Raw genomic sequence first — 5,526 nt, forward strand, 5'->3', positions numbered from 1 at the left:
AGTGGGGCAAGAATTTCCACAGGGTTTGGCCCACACATCCCCCGCAGAATTTACGTCCAGATATGGTTCTCTGGCGTGCTGGTTAATGTCATGGCCCTGCCTAATGTGACCTGTCTCCTGATCCACCACCGTGTCAGGTAATAGGATAAGATCCTGCTAGACAAGCCCCAAGTCTTAGGTTTTGCAAAGACTGGTGTTTGGTGGTCAGCATTGTTCAGTGATTACAAGTTCTTCGAAGGAAAAGTTACTCTGTCATTGGAAATATTTAGAATTAATTCACATCCCAGAAGCACAGTGCGTTCAACATGTAGCTACATAAATAGCAATTCAAAGAACCCAAACACCAGAACTCGCAGCCTGGTGGCCAGCAGGAGGAACCTGGTGCCAAATGGTGCACTGGCCACCCGGGGACAGCTCACCAAATGCACGTGGTGGCTGGAGTCAGGGATTCGAGCATGGAGATGCCCCAGCCTGGCACGCACCAGCAGCCAGCAGGCTGTCACAAGTTTCAACCCCCAGGCCCAATGTTGCACTCCTCCCCAATCCCATCCCCCAATGACTGTGGCAGGTGGGCCCTGGTCCTGCCTAGCCCTCTGAGACCCCGCCCTTGGTGTATTCACCCCAAATGGGACAGCCCCTGGAGCTCAGGCAGGACCTGGGACAGCTCACCACATGCATGTGGTGGCTGGAGTCAGGGATCCAAGCATGGAAACACCCTGGCCTGGCACCCACCAGCAGCCAAAAGGCTGCTGGAAGTTTCAACCCTAGTACATATTATTTCTTTGCCCAATTTCTATAGGCAAATTATGAATGTATTTTTTTTGTTGTTGAGTCTTGTCCAACATGTCAGAAGTTAACAATAAGGAGAGACAAGAGATGCTTATGTATTTTTTTAAACTGAAGAAAAGAAGAGGAATAGCATATTGGTGTACTGTATTAAAGCTGCCTGTTGCACCAGCAATCCAAATGGGCACCAATTCATGGCCTAACTGCTCCATTTCTGACCTTGCTCCCTGATAACAGCCCAGTAAAAGCACCATATACTGTTTCAAATATTTGGTACCCTACCAGACCAAACAGACCAAAGGGAGATTTGAATGACACTCTTGGCTCCTGGCTTCTGCATGGCCCAAGGCTTGCTGTTGTGACCATGTGGAGGACCAGAAGATAGAGGATAGAGGATTTTCTTTCTTTCTCTTTTTTTCTTTTCTTTTCTTTTCTTTTCTCTTTCTTTCTTTCTTTCTTTCTTTCTTTCTTTCTTTCTTTCTTTCTCTCTCTCTCTCTCTCTGTCTCTCTCTCTCTTCATTCTCTGTCTCTCTCTATATATATATATTCACTCTCTATCCCCTTCTCTTTTCCACATAAATAAATAAATCTTAATTAAATAGCAACATAGTGCAGGTGGCTTAGCTTATCATATCATTTTATGATTATTTGAGTTCTACACAACAGTAACTGAACAGACACATTAATGGGTGTTTACATCTATTAATGGAAAGTGACAGTATAGGATATGTGCTATGCCATCATTTTCTCTTAAAACTATATATGTAAGCATAAATCAACTCAGTAATAAGTCAGAATCATGATAGCGATTAATTCCAAGGAGAAAAATTAGACGGCTCTGAGAAACGAAATGTCTTATTTTGTATCCCATAAGATTTTGACTATATAATTTTATACACTAAGCAAACACAAATGAAGTTATTATTTCTTTTTTCCATTATATATAAGCTACTTATTAACAGAAAGAGCATGTAGACTCATTTCTTCTTGGACCCACCCACAGTGCAGTCCCTACACCCAGTGAACTTGGTGTACTGGCCCTGCACACAAAGGTCCCAGTAATTGCGCAGCCCTCTACCAGCCCTGATCATTTTGATCTACTCCAAATCCTCAAAGAGCTTGTTATCCAGACTTCTGGCCAGAACATGACTGTATTTTTCATCCTTCACATCTTTCTGTCTGTGCAGCAATCAGTCAGGGAATTGTATCGTCACGGAATTCTGCATGACCGTGATCAGGCACTCTGCCTCAACCTGAATTCTCCTTTCCTCCTGGTGTGGTTTACGTCTGCTTTCCACAGCACTACTTGGCATATCTTTGCCCCACACCCTTAATGGTTATGATGGCAAGGGGTATTTTGTGCTGCCTATTGATATTGGTGTTGAGCACTTGCAAAAAGTGCTGGTACTTCTCAAAGAACACTAGAGACATGGCAGTGACCACAGCCACTGCCTGAAATCATTATTTTTAGACATCATTTTTCAGATTTTATTTTTATCAGAAATACAGATTTATAGAGAAAAGGGAAGACAGAGAGAAAGATCTTTTGTTGGCTGCTTCACTCCTCAAGTAGCCACAAGGGCCAGAGCTGAGGCAACCTGAGACCAGGAGCCCGGAGCTCCTTCCTGGTCTCTCACTCAGGCATAGGGTCCAAAGATTTTGGGCCATCCTCTACTGCTTTCCTAGGCCACAAGCAGGGAGCTGGATGGGAAGTGGAGCAACTGGGATAAAAACTGGCATTCACATTGTATCCTGGCATATGCATAGCAAGGACTTTACCCACTAGGCTAATGAGCTGGGCCCATAAAATAATTATTTTTTAAAAGAAGGTTTTCTTAAGGACTTTTGAGTGAGTGAAAATTCACATAAAGAAAAATTAATGTGATATGAAAGATTTTCAATACATGATTAAAAAACAAGCCATCTGTATTTTTATTTAATTTGAAATTATAGTGCATCAAAATTGAAGTGGTAAGATAGAAATCTACTTTTCCATAAGCATTTCTTGGTAAAATTTTACAAGGTCAAGAATAATCATTCAAGGACACACTTCATATTGTTTTTACGCATAGTCTTTCAACTTAATGCTGCATGTGCATCTGTACAACTGTGTGCATAGTACCAGACATTCCTTTATCAACAGTGGTGGCAGGAAAATCCATCTTCCCCTTGAATCTAACAAAATTATATTGTAAAGTTTCTAGTAATACAGATTGTGTATACTAAACTGTTACGAGACTTCTGTATGTTATCTTCAATATCACCTTTATTACCAGTATACTAAGAAATGGTAAACTTGTACAAGTTAAACATTACATAAAATAACAGCAAATTAATATCAGAAACATTTCAACAGAAAATTGATGCTAGGTTGAGTTTCACTCTAAGGACCATTAGCCTGCAGGATGCAAAGGTGACAGGAACCCTTCTTCTGGGAGACTATGATTAGTATAATGTGGACTATTAAAATTTCATGTTGATGACTCCCATGAGATTAACGAAGATTCTGCTGGAAAAATAAGGCATGTTCAAGAAGGAAGTAAAAAGAGGCAAGGTATCGAGAAGATCAAAGTAAGCAAGGTTCATCTTTAATAAACACTAAATACCATTGTGATTGCCTAGACCGTAGTTAACTTTTATAATTGGCAAGCTACATCTCAAAGTGGAAATGCAGTTATAGCCACAAAATTTTCAAACATTACAAGGTTTCAAACTTGAAAACTCATGTGGGGCTAACAAAATGATTTGTTAGGAACTTAAAACTGCAAGTTACATGTGTAATTTTTAATGGAAATTATTCTTGTAAAAGACTTATGAGAGGCAAACATTCTGCCACAACTTATTTATAAAACAAAATTACATAGGGCCCGGTGGTGTGGCCTAGCAGCTAAAGTCCTCGCCTTGAACGTGCTGGGATCCCATATGGGCGCCGGTTCTAATCCCAGCAACTCCACTTCCCATCTAGGTTTTTATGATCTGGGAAAGCAGTCGAGGACAGCCCAAAGCTTTGGGACCATGCACCCATATGGGAGACCCAGAAGAAGTTCCTGGATCCTGGCTTCGGATTGGCATAGCATTGGCCGTTGCGCTCACTTGGGCAGTGAATCATCAGATACAAGATCTTGCTCTCTGTCTCTCCTCTCTGTATATCTGACTTTCCAATAAATAAATAAATCTTTTTTAAAAATTACAGAAAAACACAAGAGATGTACAGGCAAAGAAATTTTAAAATAGTTTCTCTGTGCATTCACAATGTAAGGATAAAACCAGTTCTCTGAGAAGGAAATAGCGAGGCCCATTTCATGGGTCAAAGGTGTGTGATATTTCACAATTTTCCTCACATGAGAAATGCCAATATTTTTATTGAATCAGTAAAAGCTTCCTCATCTCTAAAGCCTCATTTATGGTTATATTAATTGAAATGTCAGCATATTGTTGTATCACATGGAAGTGTTATATTCTGAAATGTAATAATGTCATTCACACCAATAAGATGTAGTATTTTATTTTCAAAGGTTACTCTTACAATTTTACAAGTACTAAAGTGAAGAGGTCAGCTCAACAAAAATTTCTAGAACAGTGATTGGCACATCTGGTCCCTTCTCTTGGCAAAAATTGTTTTAGGCACCCAAAAAGAGATGTATCTAACATGTGACAGGCTATTCTAGGGATTAGAGGAGTTTTTCTTATTGGTCTGTAAGTTGAATGAGCTGTGTTTCTTAACTATGAAAAAATCAAATACTATAGATTACTAAAGAGTCTTCATTCGTTTAACCATTCATGTATTCATTATTTTTCCAATTAGTCATCTTTCCATCTCTCTGTTTTTCTAGCCTACATACAGAAAACATTGAACATCTTTCTGTACCATAATTTGTGGTGAATGTTAAAGAAGCAATAAAGGGTACCAGCACTGTGACAGCAGCACAAGGATCTTATAGTGAAGTGCGAGTTCAAGGTTCATATTCTTTTTCTTTGAAAAAAAAAAGATGTGTTTATTTTTATCTGAAAAAGAGATTCACAGAGAGAAAGAGAGACAGATCTTCTATTCACTAGCTCACTACCCAAATGGCTGCAACATTGAGCCACTGAAGCTGAGCCAATCTGAAGTCAAGAACCTGGAGCTTCTTTCCAGGTCTCCTATGTGGGTTCAGATGCCCAAGGACTTGGGCCTTGCTCCACTGTCCACCCAGATGATAAGCAGAGAGCTGGATTGGAAGTGGAACAGCCAGGACTAGAACTAGCACCCATATGGAATGCCAGCACCACAGATAGAGGATTAATCATACCACTGTACTAGCCCCCAACACCCACTTTTGATCCAGCTCCCTGGTAATGCATCTGGGAGAGCAACAGATGCCCCAAATTGTAGTCTACATGGTAGAAACCTCCTGGCTCCAGGCTTGGTCTGGCTCAGGTCTGGCTATGCTGTCCATTTGGGTAATGAATCCATTTGGATTTCTCTCTCTCTCTCTCTCTCTGTGTAACTCTGCCTTTAAAATGAATAAATATTTTAAACAATAAATAAAGGAGCAATAAATAAATAAAGAATAAACAATAAATAAATAAATAAATGGAAGTAAGTTCCTCAGCTCTTCTGACTTAGTCTCTTTGGGCGAGAAAATTATAAAGAATCAGATGGATTACACCACAAATGAGATAAGTGCTATAGGGAAGAAATATTGTGGATAATTAAGATGGGTAATGTGAAGAATCTAAATAGTCCAGATTGCAAAAGAA

The 5,526-nt window shown here is 39.9% G+C and overlaps 1 pseudogene; it reads right to left on the reverse strand.

Moving 5' to 3' along the window:
• Nucleotides 1-1,763: 1,763 nt before the first annotated feature.
• Nucleotides 1,764-2,217, reverse strand: LOC121145015 (annotated as a pseudogene).
• Nucleotides 2,218-5,526: the final 3,309 nt, after the last annotated feature.

This window comes from Ochotona curzoniae, unplaced genomic scaffold (assembly GCF_017591425.1).
Source record: "Ochotona curzoniae isolate NIBS_2020 unplaced genomic scaffold, NIBS_Ocur_1.0 scaffold_3208, whole genome shotgun sequence".
NCBI lineage: Eukaryota > Metazoa > Chordata > Mammalia > Lagomorpha > Ochotonidae > Ochotona > Ochotona curzoniae.